Here is a 26,437-nt window from a genome sequence, read left to right on the forward strand (position 1 = left end):
AAGGATGTTGAAACAGAAAGGAGCTACCCATAAGAATTGCTGTGGTGTCTCCCTTCCAGCTCTGTGCTCTCACGGTGATGCTCTAATTTATGGTTTGGCTTCTGAGCGGACAAGCCCATGATGAAGAAGCTTCTAAGGGAATGACAGGTTTCTATCATCCCATCATCCCACCTATAAGTTCTCTACCTAAATTGATGCCTAGGTAACTTGTGTGTTCACCACAGCACTGAATTTACTGTGGGCTTCCCCATCCCTTACTCAAGTTGTTGGCACATCTCAGGTGTCCTTGTGACCATCAAAGCATTGCTCATACCTAGAAGGGCCCAGGTCAAGTGTCACTTCCTCTAAAAGAGCTTGCTCTTATTTTCTAATCTGAATCAACTGACCTTTCACTTCTATCCACAGATAGCAAAGATCTATAATTAATATTTATAATTCCATTTGGAAAATTGAAATGGACCTTAAAGTTTTATTCAAGAATATAAGGATCAGCCTTGTTCATATCTGTCTCTCTCAACATATTCATCAAATATGTACCTAATGTGTGCCAAGTGTTATTCTTAGCTTTAAAGAGAGAGTGGTCAATGATATAGGCAAGATTTCTACTATGTGTGACTTAAGAAAATTTAAAAAAACAAACAGAAACATGATCATTACACAGCATAATGTGTCATGAGTAGTGGATAAAATAAGCAGGGTGACATGATAGAGAATAGGCATTTGGTGATGGTGATGAGAGGATGATTATATAGAGTAGGGTGGTAAGAGTTTTCAAAATAGACAGCATTTGTATGCTGAAGGGGCTGGCTATGTAACAAGCCATCTAAAAAGCACTTTGGGCAGTTTGATGGATTAAAGATGGCCACAAATTATGTGCCTCTTCTCCCTTTTAGCCTGTCTTGTGATTTGCTTTAACTAGTAGAATCTGGTAGAAGACCTCGTGTAACTTCTAAAGTTGGCCCACAGAAATTGGCAGCTTCCTCTTCCATGCAGTTGGAACAGTCCCTCTCAGACCCAAGCCTTATTCTTCGAGAAGTCCCAGACACACAAAGGAATCACAGTGAGGAGGATGTGGCATCCTGGTTGATGCCTCAGCTCAACTCCCAGCTGACAGGCAGCACCAACTGCCAGCCATGTGAATACCCCATCTTGGAAGTTCTAGCCCATTTAAGCTGTCAGATGCCTGAAGTCCCAACAGTACCAGCTGAGCTCAGGAAATATACAGAATCAGGACGAGAATGCACAATTTTTTGTGTGTGAGCTACTGAGTGGGGGTGTGGTTTTCTACGCATTGTTAACTGAAACAGGTAGTTAAGGAAGCATGTGGAAATATAGTGTGAAAGGAAAGTGCCTGTCAATTCAGAGAACAAACATGAGGCTCCTTGAGGACAGGGAATTATCTTATATGGATATTCCCTGGCTAGTTGTGGGTATTATATAAATATGAATGAGAAATTGATTAAATCTGAAAAGTTTCTTTCACTCCTCTACCCATAAAATTCTTATTTATCTTTTATATCTTAACTGAGAGTTAGCCTCTCCATGAACCTATTTTCTATCTACCACGATTTATATAGAGTTCTCCTTTTCTTTTTCTTTTTTTTTGTCTCTTTGCCATTTCTTGGGCTGCTCCTGCGGCATATGGAGGTTCCCAGGCTAGGGGTCGAATTGGAGCTGTAGCTGCCGGCCTACACCAGAGCCACAGCAACGCAGGATCCGAGCCGCGTCTGCAACCTACACCACAGCTCACGGCAACACCGGATCCTCAACCCACTGAGCAAGGGCAGGGATCGAACCCGCAACCTCCTGGTTCCTGGTTGGATTTGTTAACCACTGAGCCACGGCGGGAACTCCCTAGTTCTCCTTTTCTTATCCATTTTTATACTAATCATCAATGACATAAGTTGCTATACTTTCGTGATGTCTAATTACTTTGTTTGTGTTATTTTTTTTCTTCCCAACAAGCTCCCAAGGTCCTTCGAGGCAGAAGTCTGTTCTTATCCTAATTTTCTCCCTTCGTCTCTAACATGGTACTGGGCTCATTAAATCACTGCTTGTCTGCTGTTAGTACCTAAGAGACTTAATACTGATTCAACAGTGTTATGCCCACATGGAAGCAACATTTAATATATATGAGAGGTAGCTTGTGATTCATTTAATGGTTTTCAAATATGGAAGAAGGTAGGAAAACATGTTTATATGTTCTGAATGTGGTTCCTGTTACCTCACTTTCAGCAACCATTTAAATTTACCTCATAAACTCCTGAGGTTCCATAAAACAGAATAACACTTAAGAAGCGAAACAGAAGCCTGGTGAGTCAAATAAAAATAATAGCTTCACATTTGACCTTTAGCAAGTAAAGAATTCTCAAGTAGATAAATTTGCAATGGTTCGCCTTCATTAGGTTACGCAGCAATGCATCGACTAATGGTTGTTTCAGGAAAGAAAGTCATAACTAAAAAAACCAGGGTCCTTAACAGCAGCCTCCAAGGTCCCAGCTTTGCCACAAAGGCAAGCAGTGCACATCTTCCTCCACACGGAAAAAATAAAAATAAAACGTGAAAAACTCCTTTGAGCATGCAAGTCTGGATCTTGTTTAGACACACGCAGAACACCCAGGAAGGTATTAGCATAAGTAGGTTTAGACTTATAAAGAAATCAGTATATAATCCTGTGAGATACTGAATGGAACTAGAAAGGTTGGTTCACAATCATTTAAACACTTTTTAATATGTATGTATTTCTTCCTCATACAGTTTCCCCCTCAGTGCAAGGAAGTTTTAACAGACATATTTCTAAGGCTCTCGGACTGGAGGGTAGCTGTGTTCTGCAGTGAATACCAAGGAAACCACAGAATAATTACAAAGGAAATACTTAAACCAAAGCTAATCAAAACAACCCCTACAGGCTTCAACAGGCTTCCTCCAGGCCTGACTCTTCCTAAAAGGAGGAATGCATTATGCAGTCTATTGATAAGAAATGAGATAGACAAAAATCCTATTGACTCCCACATGCTGCTCCATTTTAGACAGAGAAGCCCATTGTCTAGTATTAAATAGGAAATTTTCTTTGTAATATGGTTCTATTATCTGTCCATATCACTGCTCTATAAGCTGCTATGAATAAAATATGTTCTTATAATAAAAGTTGAACAGACAGATGGGGTAAATTTTCAAACACTCAGGCTTTCAAACAAAGCTATATTCCAACACATGATGTCATCTTCCAAACACATGAGTTTGTCTACCACAAGCCCTTTCTTTCCAGGACCCCTTTTAAAAACAAATCTTATGCTTCTTTCCTATTGTAGAATGATTTTGGATGAGCAGTTTCTACTTAAACCATTCAGCATTTCTCTTAGTATGACAGAGAGGTAGAACAGTTTGGGCATATATATTTTTTTTTCCATTTGAGAGGCTAATTTTGACACCTGCCCCCACCAAATTCTTGTTTTTGTAGTCAGAGAAGCAAGAGGGAAATTGATGATGGAACCAGGAAGACAATTATCTGATGGTCTTCTGATCTCATGGTCTGTCATTGATTGACATGATAGGTGAGAAAACATGAGAGAATGGGTCGATTTTCCTAACCGACCAGATGAAGTTTGTATATGTCTAAGCCAATCATGAGGGAGTCCCGAGCCATGTGGTCTTAGTTGTAATAACTGTAAACACAGTGTGTTAGATGTCAGATAGTATGCAAGTTATGGGGTGAAAGATAGCAAAGCCTGCTTCAAAGATAAGAATGTGTTCTCAGGGTAGGTCTAGCTGGAACAGCTAGTCAAGGGAAGGAACATAAGTAATTATCCCTCTCTTAAAGATGAAACAACCAAGATGGTTTAAGATTAAGGAACCTGGTTGGTTAAAACTGACACTAAACCACTTGCTTTTAAACACTACCCACTGCTATATCCATAAAGTTATAATTCCTGATTGCTGGGAGGAGAACTTAACCAAACACCTAGGTTTCATTCACAGAGCTATCCAGAAAAAGCCCCTAATCTCAGGAAGACCCTGGTTCCCTTGGCATCAATATTCCTCAAAACTGTTCCATAAAAGACAGTAATCTTGACTGAAGAATTTCATTATCATTTACATTATTGGAAAAAAAAATCTCTCTATTGGGGATTACACTGGGCGAGTGAGAATAAGCTGCATTTTGACCATAGATTTGCTTTTGCGGATCCCTGCATGTACACCAGAAGTCCATGTCAGAGAAATGGGCATTGTGTAACTTAAACAGAAACTTGAAATTTTGTTCTGAGCTTTTGCTACATGGATTCCCACCAAAGAAGCACATTACATGTTCTTTCCGTGCATCACAATATTGATCAAGGTACAATGCTAGGTGGGAGTCAGGTGGATGGAGGCATTTATTTATTTATTTTCTTAGCTAAAAAAATAAACCCCTTCCTAGACAGCTGAAAAATTTTGTGATATAGAATTGGGGGTGGCGAGAGACAGAATTTAGTCTGCGGTCATGATAGAATACCGTATCTATTTTCCATTTAGAATGCCAGTGAATACTTTGTCTTTTGAAACTGGCTTCAAAGAAGATATTAATGGAAAGGTAAGGTGAAGGACACATTGCCAAAATTTCGACCTGACATCAGTGGGTACATGAACTGATGTACTGATGATAGCCTGCTGTAAATGTCCTCAGGTCAGGAAACTCTTTGACAGGGAGGACCACTGTGTTTGCTCACATCAAACACTCAACTTTAGGAGGCGGATAAACGGTCATAATCCATCAAGACCATTCAAAGCTGTTGTCAGTCTGAACACCACCAATTATCTAAATTTATAAGGGATATAAACCAGAAAACTTGAATTAAACCTTTAAATTGCTGCCTCTCCACTATTTGGTCTTCTTTTATCTTTCCCATTAGAACCGTTGTTAGTCTAGCCGTCTTAACTAATTCAGAGGAAACGCCAGTAGAAGATCAATGTGTGAATCCCTTATGACCTATTTGATGTTAAAATGTTCCTTTTATGAAACATTCTGTCTATAGATTTAGAATGTTATTGCCACAGTTTCAGGCTGACCTGCAAAATGCTCCGTAAACAATGCAGTTTCTTCCCTAACGACAGCAGTCATATTCATGCCGGTCACCAATTTTTTTTTAACTTTAATTACAATTTGAGATTAGCTGAACAGAACTTGAATTTAAATAGGATGTGTTTGCAAGTTCCAAAAGGTCATGATTAACGTACATGTATTTAGCTTTTATACAGAGATAAAAATATAAGGTCCATTCTCTTTTCACCTCATCCCATTCACCTCTTTTTCATGTTGACGTGTTCTGTGTGTTTGCACATATTTGCCATGGAAACGAATACAAAACTAACACCGGAACTGTTTTGAGGGATATAGAATCAGCCTAATACCCCAGGATGTTCTCTGCATAGGCTGACAGTGGGGGTCCAATAAGGAAAAGAAACTTTCCAAAGTATGGATTGTAAAGATGGAGAAGTGGGGCAGGCAATTGTTTTCAACTGAATGCAAGACACTGGAGAGGACCACAACTTACTCCTAAAAATATCTCCTTTTTTGTGTACTACAACTTCAAGGGTAAGTTCAGAAGACCAAAAACCTCTCCTCTTTTAGCTTCCCTTTCTCCTGACTTATCACACCCTCCCTTATCTCCAGGTTAAGAGAAGTCTAGGCAAGGTTGACAGTCAAATATAGGAGTGTATTCATAAACATAAATCTTTGTATGTGCACGTATACTCAGAAATAAGAGAAAGAACTGTGAGTTATGAAATAAATGATAAAGTCTATTTCGAAGATAACTGTGTATATCGGAACACAAGTATAGCTGGGGCAGTTAGAGGAAGGAAAAACATCAAATGAAAGCTAAAGAGAAATGCTTTATTAGATTTATTTTAGGCTATGATTAAGGCAAAGCTCATTAAGATTCCTTGAGTCTTCCTTTTCATTTACTTTTTTTCACCATAGGCATGTGAGCTTATGCTAATTGTATGGTGGTTTTATAAATATTGAACAAGACTTTCTGGCCAAATAGTCAAAAGTACTTTGAATCTAAAGTGGACAACTTTGAAGGTTAAGTTAACTCTTCCATGATACTGAAAAAGACAGAGAATTGTGAGTTTTTAAGCCACAGAGATATTGGACATTGTTTTCACTCTGTTCAAACCAAAAAGAAGAAGAAGAAGAAGATGAAGAAGAAGAAAGTCAGATATTTTTAAGTTTACTTCTCAACAAACAAATTTCACTAATTTACTTCTTGGGAAGAGTTTGGGCATGTGGAAGGTTTTTTTAATAAATTTTATTGAAGTATAGGTGACTTACAATATTGTGCTGGTTTCAGGTGTAGAGCAAAGTGAATCAGCCATACATACACATATATATCCATTCTTTTTTGATTATTTTCCCATAGAGGCTATCACAGAGTATTGAATAGATTTCCCCAAGCTTTATGGTAGGTCCTTGCTACCAGTTGATTTTGTTTATAGTAATGTATATATGCCAATTCCAAACTCCCAGCCCATCCCTTCTCCCAATGGTTCCCCTTTGGTAACCGTAAGTTTGGTTTCAAACTCTTTGAGTCTATTTCTGTTTTGTGAATAGGTTCTTTCATAACATTTTTATTAGATTCCACATATTAGTGATCTCATATTTGTCTTTCTCTCATCACACTTAGTGTGATAAGCTCTAGGTCCATCCATGTTGCTGCAAATGGCATTAATTCATTCTTTTTTATGGCTGAGTATTATTCCATTGCATTTATGTACCAGTCATTCACATACCTGTAACTCCCATATCTCATTCTTTTTTAGTTATCCAGAATAGACATTGAACTTTCCTGAGGGACCTCATCCAAGTCTTCACTTTCATTAAGTAGTCACCTGAGACCTTCAGATATTAATAGGTCAAGACATAACACAATCAGATTAGCATAGCTCTTTCTCCTCTATCAGAAGTGTCATTTAGGGCTGTGTAAGGCTGCCAAGGACAAAATACATAACCAACAGTTGCTTAAAAACATATTTGGAGTAGTTTTCCTCGTATAACAAGAAGTCAGGGGTACAGAGGTGTTTGCATGGGCTCAGCTGCTCACTAATGCTGGGCTGGACCCAAGGTCTTCCCATCATTTCCTCTTACTCCTTCAGCATCTTCACATTTTCCCTTACGCTCCAGATATCACATCCATGTTTGTGGAGGGGGAGGAAGAAGTGCATGAACTTCTCAGAGCATGTCTGCTTAGCTCTCATTGTTCAGAACTATACAAAATGGCCAATCCAAATAATACTGGGAACATGACTAGCTCTCCAGGGCCAGGTAGAGTGCTTTCCTGGTCAAAACTGGTGTTTCCTGTCTGCAGGGAAGAAGAAGAATAGAATAGGCTGGGTTGGAAGTCAGGAATGTCAAATGAGCTCTGGTGAAAACCAACCCCTCAAGGGCTAGAAGTGAGGTGCCTCAAATAATTAGGGGCATATCTATGGGGAATCTTCCTTCTTTTTCTCCACTTCATAGCTTTTCCCTTCTTAAGGTCTTATGATAGACTGGGCCTATATTTCTCAGAAACTATAGCCCAACAGCTAAGAAATGCCAAAAGTATGTCTAAATCCATTAACAGAACATTGACTAATTAACAACTGATGTGTAACATAAAGAGCTTGCAGCTCTTTTACGTACACTTGCAAGCACAATGAAGCTGGTCTCCAAGGCTGTAAATTTGTGCTCACCAAAGACATCCACCATCACTACTCTGGTGGTGTTTTAGATGAAAAGAGTTGATTTTCCAATATCCTTTGAAGAAAAGCTGGATGTCTGACCTTCCATCACAGAGAGGTTTCCTTTTTTACAAATGGCAACACAAATGACCCCATCCTACTTTTTGTAACTCTCTCCTGAAGTCTTCTCAAAAGTGTCTGAAATCTGTTAAAGTTCCTGCTTCTCAAAATAGCTCTGAGGAAATTGACTACTTATGGACAGAAATCTTTGCCTGGCTCTCTTAGAATGAAGAAACTAGACTTCTAAAATCCTTGTTTGAACTGAAAGTAGACCAACTCTTTAAAAATATATTAGAAATTTTTGACCTTGAACACAACATAAACTTTAGATTATGATTGAACTGAATAAACATGTATGGGTAAGGTCAAAAAATAGAAATATTCTGTTACAATGAGAGTGGTTTTTTTTTTCTTTGAAATATTTTTAAGGATGTGCCTATATGAATTTTCAACTTAAAAAGGGTGGAAGTGATATTTACTCTTTTAACACACTTAAAAAGGTATAGAGAAAACCTTTATATCTAGATCAAGTGTGAGTATTTACTACTATAAGCAAAGTCTGCATTCTTCTATAGATATTTCCTGAGTCCTCAAACTTTTGCTTTACATTTTTTTCCTGTTTCTTCTCCTCCTCCTCTTCCTTTTTCTCCTATTATAATGATTTCACAGTGGGCTATCAGATGACATTACACTCTACAAAACTTTTATTCATTCAACAAAATTATGTAATGGGTATGACCTAAATTACCGCAAAATAAGGAAAATCATCCCCAATTTTAGAAAACTTCTCTAATTACCCATGGCTTGTGCCTTCTTCCTTTCCAATTGAAATTAGTTTGTCTCGTCAAAGAACAAATAGCAGCGACTTAAAGACTGGTTTGCTTTATATTTTGATGTCCTGTTTTTAGGTAATTTCTAAATGCATTTATCTAGAATTATCACCAAAGAAAGAATAAAGTTCAATGTAAGCACACAATATTTTGAGCAACTATATCCCTTTCTCTGTTGGTTGGTTGTTTTTCAAACACCACCCCAAGTCCTATCTCACCTGTGAAAATTCCTGGACCTCTTGGGCCAGAGTAATTATGTCCAAGTCTAAATTCAATTTTTGCCTTTCTTTTCACAATTAATCACTTGACACTTCTTGTCTAAATTATAGATTATTTCTAATCATAAATATTTTTGTGTATTTCTTATCTTTCTAAGTAGACTGCAGGATTCACAAAATATTTTAATTTTCCTCAGTGTCCTCCACACAGTAGGTTCTCAAGTGATTAGAAACTGTTTTTCCCAAAATTAAAAGGTAGACTTCTCCTTTAAAAATGATAATCTTGTTTCGTGCATTTGGAAATTACCTAATACAGGATATCAATATGTTAAGTAAATCAATCTTTGACACACTTACTCAAAGATTTTCACCATAAACTTCCTTTCATGCTCCGGAGTTTTACTTTCTGCTGAGATTTCAAGTTTTTAAATTTTCTGTCCAGAGCTCATTGTGTATTCTCTTCATCAATACTCAGTCTCAAGGAATCAAGGAGCCAGCCAATAATTACTACCCTAAACCAGTGGAAATCAGGCCCACATTTCTTGATGTCTGCATAAGTTTAAGTACAGCTGTAGATCAGCATTTCATCCAGAAAATATGATAAAACATAATGTGTGAGACTAGTATAATTGGAGTACAAAGTGAAATATTTCTGAATGCTTCAGAGTTAAGATGGCAGTATTCCAACAAGAATTAGCCCGAGTTTTGCCAAGCTGGTATTAGTTACCAACTTCTCCAGAAATCTACAACCAAGGCTGTAATTGGCAGGCCCACCATATAAATATCACACACCCACACTCACTCATAAACACATACAATTATAATTTTATGCCCTTGCTATGCACACTGGCAGGGAAAGTTTGGAGGTAAAGAGAGCTCATTTATATAATCATGTGTCAGAAAAAGACTAAGAGACCAGTTCTTTTCCTCTACTCTATAATTCACATACTACCATCATCTGTAAAGCGAATACTTGTATCAAAGCTCTTCATTAATATCTGGTGACTTGCATATCTTACACTGATCCACATAAAGTTTCTGATATAAGATTTCTCTTGACATTTAATTCTAAAATTAACTAGAACTCATGCCTCAGTGGACTGCGTGATACAGTAATAAGTTCTGTTAGAATGAAACTAATCATTTACAGATCATTTTGATAAGAACGGTCCTTCCATCGTTCTCTTTGATCATCACTTTTGTGGGAAAAAAAAAAAAAGACTCAAAGAAAATACCAAGCACTTAAATCACTCATGAAAGAATGAAATATCTCTAGTACAAATTCAATCACTCAGTATCACTGAATCTCACACATATATCATACGTAAAATATTTTCATTTTATGAGTCAAATGTGGAGACAGAAATGAGCCTATACTCTGTGTAGGAAGGCAGCCAAGCACTTTATCAACACCCTTTAAAATTTGGATTTCATTCTGTCATAATCACGGTGCTAGCCTGTGTGGTGTTCACAATGCATTCTACAGATAGAAAATGTTATGTTTAAAAATTCCATCCCCTCCCTTTTCTGTGATAAAGATTTGTTTTCAACATCATCAATAGCTGAAGCGATGCTCATCTGTGACCATCTGTTCTTATTATAAAACAGTAGATGTTGGCAGAATTTGCAAGCATTGAGCTTGTCCAAACATTAGAACACCTGTTTGATCTTTACCCTTCAGATGGTTGAGCGTGGGTGGGAGGTTGGGCATAGGGAGAGAAAGGTTTCACAACTGCTTTTGAATTAGGAGATATAAAATAAGTGAATTCATTTTTTTTTCAGTTGATGATTATTCATCCTCTACTGTTTGGAAAAGTGACTCTACTAAGGATAGAAAACTGCGATTCATACAGAAACATCTACAGTTAAGTGTAGAAATGGGGGAAATACGCAAATATATTTGTGATCACCTACACATGAAGAGACTGTTAGTATAATTTACTATATAAATACCTTATTCCTGGAGCAGCGTCAGCATATGGTGGGCACTCACTATACCTGCACTTCGTAAATAAAGGTGTGTTTAATCCTCATAAGGCAGCGGGGTTTATATTCAGATTTCATTTTACAGATAGATAAGACTGAGGCTAAAATAATATGCAGAGTTGCAACTCAGAGTGATTCCTTCCAACTCCTATTCACATAATTTTCCGTTAGACAATATGGGAAGCTTGGTTTCAAATGTGTTTCCTCTGTTAATAACTTCTCAAGAGATACTACAAAAAGTTGAAGTATCAAAGCCAGGGGATATTGGTTGGGAAAAGCTGGTGACTTTTAATGAGTTTGGAAAGCAGAAGCTATATGCTTGAGAAGCTAGGAAGGAAGGAGCATAAATCCTTGGAACAAGTATGTTTATGAGTGCAGTGCCACAAGCAGGCAGTAAGATGTTTCTATTTATATGGAGGGAAGACTAATTGGTAGAGAGATTTGAGACCTATGATTAAGAGCTTGGATTTGGGACAAAGTGGAATTGGAAAAATGATTGATGTGATTAAAACAACAATGGTGGATGAGTAGGGCTGCTGGGTGAAGAATGGATTGGCGGCCCTCGGGTGCCTGTCTGCCTGCATGCCTGGCACAGCAGGACCCAGCCCAGATCAGTTGCCATTGGCAGTGGATTGAGCCAAGACTGAGATGCTATTGAGACAGAATTCATAAGTTTGAGCCATGTCTCCAGGCTCCGCCATGTCCTTCAGAGAGCTCTGATGACTGATGAAACTCCTCATTTTGTATTTTACCTTAAAACATAATCTTTTTAGTGTTATCTTAGTATATCAGATTGACACATAAATGAAAACAAAATAATTTTTTGTTATTAATATATCTCCAAAGCAAAGTAAAAGAGTCTGGGGTGATTTAAAAACAAAACAAAAATACTTGTTAGATTTGGATACAAATGTAAAGATTATCTAGTCTGACTATTTCTTTAAAAAAAGAAAACAAGGAAATTGGGACTTGGAGAAATGATTTCATTCATTGATTCATTTAGTGCAAGCTCTGGAGTCAGATTCATCTTAAATTTGAATTCTAGCTTTAGGTTTATTACCTGGGTAACTTTAGAAAAGTCATTTGACTTTCTCTGTTTCTTCATCTACATGATAAAGATAAATATAGCACAATATTCATGATAATCAGAATAAAACATTATATTTCAAGGCACTATAGCATGGTGGTTAATGACACATGCTCTGGAACCAGAGCCCAACTCAACCACTCACATGTGAGAACTTGGACCAGCTGCCTACTCTCCCCTCCTCAGTTCCTTCTTCTGTGAAATGGAACATGTCTCTCAATATTTAAATTAAAAAAATATATATATCAACCAGACCTCACCTCAGGCCAATAGCACTGGGTAAATGTTAGCTACAGCTATGATTATTATAGAGGTGACATTCAGTAACTACAACTCAATCCAGGGTAATAAGTGCTACCAAGGAGGTTTTCCCTCTATCTTTCCTAGAGCTCAGAATGGTCTGGGTGAAGTGTGAACCAGTGGGTGTAGATGAGTCGTTTGAGTTGAGAATTGACAAATATATAGTTGTCAGCAGGTTTTAGAGTGACTAAAGGAAGAGCTTGTATGTATTGACAGCCTGGGGAGCAAAGAGAAGATCAGCTAGACAGAAAGCTTGTGCTTAAGGTTAGAGAAAAATCTAAGGGTCATTGCTCATTTTGTAGACTTGGTGGTAGGTTGAATATGAGGAGCAGTGAGGCTAAAAGGTCACACAGTGGCTTGATGGGGATGGACCTTGTTAAGTGCACTGCTAAGATATGTGCACTTTATCTTGAAGCCATTGAAGTACCATGCGAAGATTATAATCCGAGCATTCTCCTTGTCAATTTTTTTTTATTATTATCTTATTAGGGATGCATCTGTGGCATTTGAAAATTCCCCAGCTAGGGGTCGCATCAGAGCTGCAGCTGCAGGCCTATGCCACAGCCACAGCAACACAAGATCTGAGCCATGTCAGCAACCTACAGCATGGCTCATGGCCATACTGAATCCTTAGCCCCCCGAGCGAAGCCAGGTATGAATCCACATCCTAGGGGATATTAATCAGGTTCGTTACTGCTGAGACACGAGGGAGACTCCTCCTAGTCAAATATTAATGGATGTCCCCTGGGCCCACTTGTGTCTGAATATATGGATATTACAACACTGTTACCTGTTGACGTGGCTGCTTTCCCTTCTCCTACCAGATGGTAAGTTCCTTGAGGGAGGTCAGCTGTGCTTCAATTCCCAGCATCTCTCATGATGCCTGGAAGAAGAAGTACTTAATAAAAATAGGTGAATGAATAAGTAAATGAAGAAGACGAAGCAGAAAATCAGCTGGTCCTTTTTCTCCTTAACTCTTGTGACTTGATAAGGATTTGATGGTGTCAGTGGCAGGAGACACAGGAAGGGTTCAAGAGATATTTAATTAAGAACATTCACGAGTACTAGATTTGGAGCCTTAATTGGAAGCAAGAAAAAGAACTTATCTAGAATGACCTTTAGAAATAAGAGTTTTGTCAACTCAGGGGATGACAGTAACATTCCATGAGAGTGAATATCCCGGAGTAGGTTTCAGGTGAAGAAGTGAGTTTACTTCCGGGCGGGTCTAATTTAAGGAAACTGTGGATCAAATGAAGGAATCTCTAGGAGGCGGGTGGATGGAGAGATCTTTGTATGAAGGCATCTCTGGGAGGCGGGTGGATGGAGAGATCTTTGTGTCCTTAATTCAGAGCCCACCGTACCTTCCCCTGTGTAACACTTTTCTTTTTTAAGCAGTTAAAGTGTTAACTGCTAGCTATTAGAATGTTAAGACGATTTATACATAATGACTTTTAATGGTTATAAAGTCCAAGAGGATATTTTTCTTTACCATTCGTCTGGAATGTCCTTAAACCCATCTTTGTTTCTGGCAATAATACTCATTCATGAGTGCCCAGCAACTCCTTCAAGAAGACTTGTCACACCCTTCCAGATGCAATGAACACTCACGTAGCATTCATTTAATCTTGATTTTTCACTTGTACCAGTGTATTCAAGCATTTGCTTGCTGTAATTCGTGCAAGATACTGTCATGATTAATAGCATGGGTTTTGGAATTAGATTAAGTTTTGAGAATCTCAACTCTGACACTTAGCTGAGTGACCTAGGGGAAGCAGCTTCCCTTCACTTAGCCCCAGACTTTCTCATACGTAAAATTTCCAGGCCAACTCCTACCATGAAGGTTTAAACCCTCCAACAGCTTTTTCAACACAGTCAGTGTGGTACTCTCTCATCTCACCTTATTCCCTTTGCTCCAGCCACACCGACCTCCTCACTGCCCTTGGAATAACCCAGGCATGTCCTTTTCCAACTCCTTTCTCCCTCATTTTATCAAACCTTTTCACAAAAGTCATCTGCCGTCACATGGCTATAATAGAGAGGAAAATGTTTACTATGCAACACATTCATGGGTACTGATAAAGGCTGCAAGGAAATTCACTCCAAGGATATTGTACCGGGGAGGAGAATTTTGGGCAAAATGTTCCCTTTATATATTATTGCTTTTGAAGTAATTTTGACATTTGAAATGCAATTAAAAGCTCAATTCCTTCTGTGAGATCTTCCGTGGGTCCCTTATGTAAAATTTCACTTTCACACTGCAAGGCTTCACATCTCCCTTCTCTGCTTTATTTTTTTCCTCCTTAGCATTTGTTACAGTGTAATAGTCTATATATTTTACTTATGTTTTACACCAAGCAGTAGAGTAAGCTTCTTGAGGATGGAAATTTTGGTCTGTCTTGTTCACTGCTGTTATCTTCAGCACCTGGAATAGTGCCTGACACATATTAAGCCCTCAAAAAATAAATCTGGAATAAATGAATCCTATATGTAATTGCTTTATAGTACCTGGCATGTACCAAGAACTCACGAACTCACGAAATGGTAGCTGATATTGTTGTAAATGTTGCTCATATTTTATAAGATCTTCGGAAGTCACAAAATACACTGCATTCATTATCTTATTCTACTACGGTACATCCTTTATGGATGAATGATGGAAAGAACTGACCAATCAAATGTAAAGGCTAGTTACTTGGGTCTCAATTGGTGATGTGTTGTTGCTTCCAAAGCAACACTGTAGGCCTGGAGGAAGGCTGGGAGGTATGTTGATGGAGAGTAGGCTCAGCTGAATGGCCCTGTAACCCCACCTTACTCCACCCTGAAGTCCCCTCATTTCTAATGAGTAGATTATTATCAAGGGCTATTTGCAGCTCTCACAGCTTCTTAGTCTGTGGGTCCCAAAATTTAAGACAAAAGGTAAAATATTTTGCTTCTTTAACTTTCTCTTAAAATTGAAATGCCTTCACTATAACTGAGAAATGGATCTAAAACAATCAGAGTGTAAAACACTTCTTTCTTTCACATAGATGCATGCACACACACACCACACACACACACAAACCCACACACATGATTTTTACCTGACAATTTTTATTTTTTTTATTCATGCCTTTGTCTCAGTGATATTTCCAAAGTGTTATTAATAATATAAAAAGTGGGAAATGTGTCTTCCAAAACAAAGCTTAGCTAGTCTGGTGGCAGGTAGTACCAAGAGGCATAGCGAACGGCAAGTTTAAATTACAAAGAACTATTGATCCTGACAGTAAAGCATGCCTGAAAATGAAATTGACATGGAGTGAACCTGACATTGAAATATTATCTTAAAATCTCAAAAAGCATGATAGAGAATTCAATTACATAACAAAAGGGGAATTGGAGAAAACGCATAAATTGATAGTGATCTTTCCTTCAAACAAGTATTTTTCTGTATAGGTCAAGCTCACTTTGCACATAATTAGTTACCCTGGTTTCTCACATCTTCACGTAATCAGTTTCAATAATGATTTAGTGTAATAATTACAAAGTTTTGAATTCATATTAAAGTCAAACCAAATCAAAAAGCTGCAGAAGTAGTTTGAGTCCAATTTGCAAGGAAAGAACTTTAGTCCAGGACTTGAGGTGAATTAATGTGACATCTTAACAGCTCTGGGTAAGAACTGAGGCGCAGCAACAGAAAGCCATGAACCACCGGAAAATTATTTTATCTCTACATTTTAAGTTCTTTAGCTGTAAAGCATGTGCATGGTGATTCTTACTCCATTATAGTTGTTCTGAAGCATAAAAAAAATGTGTGATGAGGCAGATAATATTGATAAACATATATTTGAATAAAACTGTCATAGATTTTATCTTATAGGATCAAACAATTGTGTAAAGCCAGGAAGAGAAATGTTTACAATTAGATTTTATAGATGAGGAAATATACCCAGAAGGGTTAAAAAACTTGCCCGAGAGACACCAAATAGAGATTAAAACTCACATATTCTAATTCTTGGCTTGCTGTTTCTTTTCATTCAACTACTCCTCTGTATTCCAATAGGCTATTTTTGGATGAAGATCATAAGTATCCCATTAGGATTTTTTTTTTTTTTGCACTTTTCTTTCCCAAAGGCCTAACTACATGTTTAATAGCCTACTTACTTATCAGCTATTTTAGGAGCAGCTCCTATGTGCTAGGCAGTATTCTGTAAGCAGTAAAGAGTAGAACAAAAATCTTTACCCCATGAAGGTTATATTGTTGTAGAACTGAGTTATTCAGTCAACAAATATAAGTGCTTGTTGCATCCCAGATACAGTCTAGGGACTAAAGACATAACAAGCCCTTGTCCTGATGTTGTGGGTGAGGACATATACCAGGAAAGGCTGAATAAACACATAGGAAATTAAGAATTCTGCTGTCCACTGATGGAGGAATGGATAAAGAAGATGTGGTACATATATACAATGGAATATTACTCAGCCATAAAAAAGAATAAAATAATGCCATTTGCAGCAATATGGATAGACTTAGAGATTCTCATACGGGGTGAAATAAGTCAAAGACAAATATGGCATGATATCACTAATATGTGGAATCTAATAAAAATGATGCAAAAGAACTTATTTATAAAACAGAAACAATCTTATGGATTTTTAAATCAATCTTACAGGTACCACAGGTGAAACCTTTAGGGGGAGAGAAGAATTGGGAGGTGGGAATAAAATATGAACACTAATGTACAAAATAGATGGTTAATGATAACCTACTGTATAGCACAGAAAAATCTACTCAAAACTTTGTAATAACCTATATGGGAAAAAAGAATGGATATATTTATATGTAAGGCTGATTCACTTTGCTGTACCTTTGAAACTAATACAACACTGTAAATCAGCTATACTCCAAAATCATTAAATAAAAAAAAAAAAAGAAAGGAGAAGAATTCTGCAGGTTCAGGCATGTTGAAGGGTTAGGGGGTTAGTTCAGACCTGATTTGTCCAGTCTTTCCAAGGATGCAGAACAATGAGCTTGGTCCTGGAGAATTAAAAAAAAATCCCATTACCTAAAAACAATGGAGAAGGTTCCACCTGGAGAAGGGCCTCCCACATGCTTTGGAAAGTCATGTGTTCAGTTTATACCTAGGAAATGGCCTGCCTGCTGGGTTATTAAACCATGTGAGTTCCCTGAAATAATTGAGCCTCTTAATGAAAAGGAAATTCATTGTACTTTTACATACTGTGCTTTTTAGTGTATTTAGAAAGCATATTGGTAGGTTTATGCATAACTGTTATGGGCTGAATATTTGTGTCTCCCCAAAATTCATCTATGGAAGACTTAACCCCCAATGGAATGGCATTTGGAGGTGGGGTCTTTGGGAGGTAATTAGCTTTAGAATGAGGTGGGGTCCTCACGATGGGGTTAGTGCCTTTATGGGAAGAGGAAGCAGAGAAGTCTCTCTCCCCAAAAGCATATACCAAGTATGGGTCATGTGAACACAGAGCAGGAAGGCAGCTGTCGACAAGGCAGGAATTCAATCTGCTGGCACCTTTGTTGTGGATTTCTAAGCCTCCAAAACTATCAACAAGCAGGCAAACAAGCAAACAAAAAACCTCTGTTGTTTAAGCCTCGCAGTCTATAGCACTTCATTATAGCAGCCTGAGCAAACTAAGACAATGATGTACTTTTCTCATTGGATTCTGCAAGGGAAAAAAGAAAAAAAAATGAAGGTGAAGTTACACAGTAGCAAGCAAAGGTGACAGGGACACAAGCAGGAATTCAAAAGTAGACTTTATATGTTTAAACTAACATCACAGTTGGCGATGAGAAAAAATTATTTTCGTAAGTTGTGAAAGCTATTTATTCATAAAATCCAGTGGTTTCTGAATATTCTTACCATAACATAACACACTTGGACCTCCTCAAAGGCAATTTTTAGCTAGTCCTCTTTAAAATGATTTACCCAATTGAAATAAGAATTAAATTCTGAAATCAGCTGAATACAAGCAATATTGCTCAAAATGTCCTAAAATTACTCCAGAGGACTAAGCATTAACAATACACAAATGAATGATTAAGTCTGGGGTAAATCACGGCTTTATGTTAATTTCAATTTTTTTTTTAAGACCTAAATAAAGTTCAGCTTCAGTTAAGTATGTACTCCTGGAGTCCCTGGAATCTTCTAATACATTTTTATTTTGTAATCCTTTCTGAGCCTGGCTATCACAGTAGTTTTCTGTGCTTATGCAGGTTTGTCTGAGTGCCTAATTTATATTTTTAATCTAGTCCTCAAAGTTTTCCATGCATTTTGTCTTTCTTCCCCTTCCATCCTTACACACAGTAATGCATAGCTGTCTTTTGAGGAAATACAGTATCTATCAGATACATTGGTTTAATGTATTTGTTTTCTTGTTGGATGGGTACATTTTACTTTTATTTATAGTTAATGTATTTATACACTATCCCCTGAACAGGTAAGCCTAGTGTAGTTTTTAATCTCTTAGGATAAAATCTGAGGAATGACCACAGGAGGCTGATTACATATTCAGGAATAATCCAGGGGCATATCTGGGGACATCTGGGTGGCAGAGAGCACATGCTCCTTGGGCAGAGCTGCCCTGTCTGCACAGAAGGAAGGGACACAGCTAGGCTTGCTCACTTGGGCTGAGGCTGGAGAGGAACTGCAGGGCATTCTGAGGAATAACCGCCTTCCCTCATGTCCAAGTCACCTGTATAATGAAATGCTTATCATGAGCTCGGTACAAGACCATAGGATTCGTTTACTTAGCAAGTATCCCTTAACTACCTACTATGTAATAGGCATTCTGCTGGGTGCTGGGGACACAAAGATTAATAGGAAGCATTCCCTATCTAAGAAAGCTCACAGTTCTTCACAGAACAGACACTGACTCACAGACCTTGAAAAACTTATGGTTTCCAAAGGAGGCAGGTTGCGGGGTGGGGAGATGGGCTGGGGGTTTGAGATGGAAATGCTATAAAATTGGGTTGTGATGATCACTGTACAACTCTAAATGTAATAAAATTCATTGAGTAATTAAGAAATAAAGAAAGCTCACAGCATTGTGAACCTTCCTTTGCTAAAAAACAAAACAACAACAACAACAAACAAAAACAAAGAAAACAGAGAGTGGCCCGGAGAGATACTCAAGTAAAAAGCTAAGTGGTGTTTTGTCTGTTTTCTTAATTGAAATTGGAACTACTTTGAGCATATAAGAAGGTGAGTGAATACTGTTGGCAAAAGCAGATATTGAGAACCTATTGCTTGCTTTCCTGGTCCTAGTTTAATGCAACCCAGTGCAGGGTAATGAGCAGCCCAGTGTTCATGGACTGAATTGATTTGTTGATTGATCTACGTGCCACCTGACCATTTAGTCCTCATCGATCCACACTTCTCAGAACTAGGGCAGTCCATGGAGTGGGCATGATTTCACATGTGCTATTCTTTCATCAAAGAGATTTATGGATTGGATCATACACCTTTCATGAAAGAGCTGGAAGGTCCCTTCTGAACTCCTGGGAGCACAATGCATGAGACACAGCTACAAGAGACCTGGACCAGGAAACTTTGGCTTGAGCCAGGACGCTGACATCCAGAGCTCTGTTCTAAGAGACTAACTCTTCTCACTTCAGGCTCCATTGGGACTCCTACTCAAGGCACTTCTCTAGGAAACTGTCTAAAGATCCCTCTGCCTCCCATAGCATTCATTTGGCTACACTCTGAGTTAACTGACAGGTGATGATTCCAGAGTTCCAGAGACTCACACTGGAGTAACTGCTGCTGCAATTATCATTATCATTATCCGGCTGACAAGGTCTTCTCCCCACATCCCATTAGCCTCACCAACCCAGTGGCATGAGACATACTTGAAATTTAGAATCAGGGGTAGAGTGCCACTGTTTAAACCATGGATTAAGTGGCCCAAACAATTTAGAACACAATCATTTGCTGACTGAAAGGGACTAAAAAATTTTTTTTAAACTGATCGGGATAAATTTGGAAATTCAAACTTGAAATCATCTGTTATCACACTCTAGAATTTCCATTCATGGATTGAAAAGCAAATTAAATTACACTGTCCTCTCTCAGATTCATTAAGGATGAGAAGGACTCGGTCCTCACAGGGCTATAAAATGAAGAGATGCCAGGATGGCTTATGCAAAGGGCTTTTTAAAACTATTTTTTTTAAAGAAATATATTTTTGTGTGTGTGGTAGTGTGTGCGTGTACGTATTAGTTTTTTGGATTTTTAAAAATTAGATTATGTAAGAAACGAAGCAATTTAGAGGATATCAATTGAAAAAAACCTAGATAGCAAATAAAGCAAATTACTTCTCATTAACGTCATTGGAAAGATGTCAGAAAGGGAAAATAATTTTAGCTGATTTTATATATTTCAATTCTTTGCCTGCTGCAATGTATTGCTGAGTGCTATGACATCAGACCTTGTTCTAATGAAATGCAATCCTCAGATGGCTCTGAGAAACAGCTGAGAAGGCTACATATTTTCCAAGTAGCACATGTACAAATCCAATTAAATGCTAAAAAACAACTTCACAAATTATCATACGGTACAATATATGTAACGTAATGGTTCAGAAAAATAATATAACCTCAGCAATAAAATGCTTTATTTCAAAAATTTTTTGTGAGTTGTTTTGTTTTCCATTATGGGCAGTATTTAATAAGTTTCTGCTTATTTGTTTAAGCAGATTTATTTCATTTTGGCTTTAAATTTTACACCTATTCACATAGGCTCCAGGCTGTGGGCTTCCAAGGTTTAAAAGTGGTTATAGGTAACAGACAAAGATGATTTAAAAGGGAAACCTAAAAGACAATGTGGTTAAAATGGTTCAGACAAAAGGGTTACAATAATATTTAGAGGAATTATCTTTATCTACCTCTGGGTACCATGTTTAATAGGCATATGTTCTTGAATTATATGGAGGACATTCCATTTGTTTTCTCCCAGGTACTCCATTGGAGTAGCTGTTATTTCTGATGAAAACATTCTTTAGCATTGGCTAATTACATGAAGTGCCTGCAACTTATTCAGTGATATATGGTGCTTGTTGCAGTTAAAATTGAGCAGAGACCAAAATTTGGTGCATTCCTGAAAAATAACTTATTATAGATCTGAGAATGTTTTTAATTATCCTTTAAAGAAGATTTGAGAATAAACATGGAGTTCCCATCATGGCTCAAAGGAAACGAATCTGACTAGGATCCGTGAGGATGCAGGTTTGATATCTGGCCTTGTTCAGTAGGTTAAGGATCCGGCGTTGCTATGAGCTATAGTGAAGGCTGCAGACACACTCGGATCTGGTATCATTGTGGCTGTGGTGTAGGCCAGTGGCTACAGCTCTGATTCAACCCCTAGCCTGGGAACTTCCATATGCCACATGTGTGACCCTAAAAAAAAAAAAAAAGATATATAGAGAGAATAAACAACTACCCGCCCCCCCAAAAAAAGGCAAAACCGGTATTATCTTAGATTTCCATAAAGCACACAGCATGCATATCTCTGCAATAAGTTTGCATCAATGAAATATGACCATTTCTGGGATTCTTTGACCTTTTTTTTTGTATTGAACTTTTTATTTTTTGCCTTTTTTTGGTTTTTGGGCCACATCCGTGGCATATGGAGGTTCCCAGGCTAAGGGTCTAATTGGAACTGTGGCTGCTGGCCTACATCAGAGCCACAGCAATGCCAGATCCGAGCTGCATCTGCAACCTACACCACAGCTCACAGCAACTCTGGATCCTTAACCTACTGAGCTAGGCTGGGGATGGAACTCACAACCTCATGGTTCCTAGTTGGATTCGTCTCCATTGCACAATGATGGGAATATCTCTTTGACTACTTTTATGTAAAAAAGCATTCAATATAACTCATCTCATTGGAGAAATAACAGTCATGTAAATTTCATTGCTCTTCACTGTTATTTGGTATATTTTATGATTAATTACATTAAACTTGAAAACTCCAGTGTGTTTCACCTCAAAAAAATACTAAGTAAAATTTCTAGATTTTATAACAGATTCCATGTTCTAGATTTATGAGTATTCAACTTATTACATGATAATTGGATACTTTTCATATTAAAAGGTGTAACAGGTACATGCCAGATAAATGATAATTCAAGGCAGACTCTTTCAATGTATTTTAAAATCATCACTTTCAGTAACTTCAAATATATATATATAAAACATTTCAAAGAAACAATTGAGAATTTTAATTCAACTAATGCATTTCAAATCAAAACAATTTTCATGATTTTTTTTTAACTTTTAAAATGTATAACATAGAAAGAAATTATCTGCATTCTATATAAATGGAAATGAGAATTAAACCTGACAAAGATAGGAAGATGAGAAGATTCATCACATGGACACTACAGATGCAAAAGGCCTTCCCTCTGCCCATATCCTGCTATTGAACTCCAGAACACAGATTCAAAAGAGAAAGGCAATTTGATGTATCAGCGTGGTAATTTTCTTAAATTACTTTTTTTCTTTCTTTTTTTGGTTACTCCATGGCATATGGAGTTCCCCTGGCCAGAGATCAGATCCAAACAGCAGTTGTGACCTATGTTGCAACTGTGGGCAATGCTGTATACTTAACCCAGTGTGATGGGTCAGGGATCAAACCTGCATCCCAGTGTCCCAGATATGCCACCTATCCCGTTGTTCCATAGCAGGAACTCCAAAATTCTTGTTTTATTGTTAGAAACTGTGCCCAATTATTCTGTGTTAAAAAACAACAAAATAATGTTATACCTAACATGGATATACAATTATATTTAGAATTTATTATTGTTTTGGTGAAAACTGACTTATATTCATTTTAAAAAATACCTTTCAGCAATGCAGAATATTACCTTATATTTTTATTTATTTATTTATTTGTCTTTTGAGGGCCGCACCTATGGCATAAGGAGGTTCCCAGGCTAGGGGTCTAATTAGAGCTATTGCTGCCGGTCTATGCCAGAGCCACAGCAACGCCAGATCTGAGCCACATCTGTGACCTACACCGCTGCTCAGGGCAACACTGGATCCTTAACCCACTGAGCGAGGCCAGGCATTGAATCCACAACCTCATGGTTCCTAGTCAAATTTGTTGCTGCTGTGCCACCACGGGAACTCCAGAATATTATCTTATAAATTAAACAGTTCAAGCAAATGGTCCCTTTGATCTCACTTAATATAATAATAGTTAACATTTATTGGGCTCTTACAATACCCCAGACACTATCCTAAGGGCTTAACATATATTAAAAGAGAATTAATATTTGTTAACCAAGTTTAGACCAAAAGAGAAAGAAAAACACACTGCTTCTGTTTCTTGTGTTTTATGCAGATTTTATTTATTTGTAGTTAATTAGTCATAATCAAATAACCACTTATATTATTTCCTTAATTTTCAAATAGCTCCATTTCCTGGACACAAACCTGCCTTTCTATCATCTTCCATTTTCTATTGTGATGAATTCCTTTTCCCATTTCTCTTCTTCCATCACCAGTATCTATCTCATCCTGTGTTACGTTGGCTGAATCTATTTTGGTCCAATTTCCTGCTGGTGTTCACAGGGCTGGTCAAATTGCAACACTGCAGAAAGGGAACTGAACGGCAGAGGGTAGCTTCAGGAATTTTCCTACCTACTCTTCTCCCATAAGGCAAACTAGAAACCAAAGTATATTCTTTAAAATAAGCCTCCAGGAGTTCCCGTCGTGGCACAGTGGAAACGAATCTGACTAGAATCCATGAGGATCAGGTTCCATCCCTGGCCTTGCTCAGTGGCTGGGGATCCGGCATTGCTGTGAGCTGTGGTGTAGTTGAAGACATAGATTGGATCCCAAGTTGTTGTGGCTGGGCTATAGGCCGGCAGCTGTAGCTCCGATTTGACCCGTAGCCTGGGAACTTCTATATGTCACTGGTGTAGCCCTAAAAATTAATTAATTAATTAATTAATTAAAAGAGCCTCCAAATTATGTTTTTTAAATCATGTTACTTCATTAGCTGAGCAGAGTTGCCTATTAGGCACCTGTATTTTACGATGTCCATTCAATGGGGCTCCTAATAAAGTAAAATTGAATTATATCTTTCTAAGATTACAAGTAAACAAGTAACTACTATGATTTGCTCATTTATTTGGTGGGGATAAACAATTACAATTTGATGTTTCCATTGTTCAAGTTAATGCAGAGCCTTCAGCAATAAAGAAAATTTCTTTGTTAACATTGACACATTATTTCATTTGACTAATGCAGACGTGGCCTTTGCTCATAAATTAGTCAATGAAGTGCTAAGAGCCTCTCAAGTTTTTTCTTCATAAAATGACTTTGGTGGAGGGGTTTTTTCCCTAGATACACAAATTACAAAAAAAAAAAAAAAAAAAAATCAATTCTGAATTTACAAGAACATTTTACAATGTTTAATTTTTAAAAATAAAATAAAATTTAATTAAAAAAACCCTCGACTAAATTTGTTTCATTTTGCATACCCATTTTCAGAGAAATGCCTCTTTAACAATCCAGCTTAAAAAGGAATTGTTTCTATGCTATTTAATAAACAGTCACCAATTTTTTAAATCAAAATTTCTTAAAATGGCAAATATCATATTTGGTAGTGATCCTTAAGGGTCTCAAAGATGTGTAAAGACTTTAAGAGGAAAAAAAAATAAATTGATTGCTTCATCTCATTTTTCCTTATTAGTCCATAAAATAGTTAAACAAATTACTAACTTTGTTTGTAAAATTTTCTAATGGCTCTTTGCACCAGAAACATAAGTGAATTTTCTGAAGTATCTTTATAGTCATTAATGTATGATTATGTTACTAAAAACATGACTGCAAATAAGGTAAAACTATGCTTGTGAGATTGACATATTTTTATGTAGTTACCAAAGTCAGTGCATTCTAACACATTGCAGCTAAATTAACTTTCATTTAGTTTGCTGAAATCTAAGCAATAATGATCAGGGAAAAAAAAAAAAACCTTGTTACATTAGAGGTGGTCCAGGTATTTAAGCCTAAAAATCCTGAGCATTTGGCAAGGTACTCAAGAAACTGCTTTCTGAGAAATCGCATGGGCATTCATTATTCTACTGAGGAATCTGTAGAGAACTAGGAAGATGCTAGATGATTGAGAAACAGCAATAGAAAGCCATCTTTAACTACCTTTATTGAAATAATTGGGGATTACAGCTCCTCTAGCATAACTATTAGCCCTCAAAATAGTCAAGGATGAATCATTTAGGGAAAAAAAAAAAAAAGGACATTTACTTTGCAGGCACTTGGAGGAACAACGTAGGAGGCTGACCACTGGCCTAAAAAAGACCTCAGAGAAATACGGTGTGGCCTTCAACAGAACTGTTGAATAAAGCACAACTTCGCAAACCTGCTGCTTAAAAAAAAATTAAGGATTCATGAGAATTAAAATAAGCTTTGGTGATATGTAACAATCTTGGATATTTCCTTTAGTTGTGCCTAATCATGTGGGCATTCTTGCTATATAGTCTTCTTCTCACTTATGTTTAGAAACGTCAATCTCCCTAGAGGAAACAAATAATCTTAAATTGACCTCTGTCACTTTGGGCGGTCTGGAGCACAGAAATTAACAGAATGCAAATTTCCCTAAACTAAGAGAAAGTGATGGTTGATATTCTCCCTTGATCAAAGTCATGGTAGAATTTTCCTTGACCTTGTAATATTTTATAATATAGAAAATTGAAGTGGGATTATAAGAAGTTGGTGTCTAAAAAGCTAGAGGTAACAAATATTTAATACTGTGAAATACTCAGTTAAATGGGAATTAACTTTTTTTTTCTGGATGTGTAAAAGCCTGGCATATAGTAGGCCCTTTGCAATTAATTATTGCAAGCTATACTGTATTATAACCATTTTCACAAGACGCTATTCATCTGGGTATAGTAATTTTATGTAGCTGTATTTATCCTGACAGCGTGTGGCTATAATCTGATATAGAGAACCATTTTTCTCTTGCCTACTGAAAAAGCACAGATAAAGAAGCCAGCCAACTTTCTTTGTATAAGGATAATTTTATTGGCTGGAAGTGGACTTTATCAGAAATCTGTGTTGGCAGAACACTAGAAACCTCATACTCCAAATATGGAAGGCTTTTACATTATTTCAATTATCATTTGGTAACTCTACATGGAGTGAGTACTAAGTAATAATAACAATAATAAAACATAAATTGGGCTTTCTGTGTCAAGTATTGCTCTAAGTGCTTGGAATACCC

At 37.3% G+C, this 26,437-nt stretch overlaps 1 protein-coding gene across 10 annotated transcripts in view; it reads right to left on the reverse strand.

Annotated features, from left to right (window-relative positions):
* The window catches only part of GRIK1 (glutamate ionotropic receptor kainate type subunit 1), a 409,934-nt gene that overhangs the window by 349,354 nt on the left and 34,143 nt on the right, over positions 1-26,437 (reverse strand). For 4 of the 10 annotated variants that reach the window (XM_084991919.1, XM_084991918.1, XM_021070896.2 and 1 more), the window contains exon 2: positions 12,970-13,062. The exons of the other annotated variants lie outside the window; for them this stretch is intronic. The gene's annotated coding sequence lies outside the window, so the exon portion shown is untranslated. The remainder of the gene's footprint in view (positions 1-12,969; positions 13,063-26,437) is intronic. 10 annotated transcript variants of the gene reach the window in all.

This window comes from Sus scrofa, chromosome 13 (genome assembly GCF_054392235.1).
Source record: "Sus scrofa isolate SSC_HxYL_T2T_F1_AM1 chromosome 13, Sscrofa_HxYL_maternal_Yorkshire_Landrace_v2.0, whole genome shotgun sequence".
In the NCBI taxonomy this organism is placed as follows: domain Eukaryota; kingdom Metazoa; phylum Chordata; class Mammalia; order Artiodactyla; family Suidae; genus Sus; species Sus scrofa.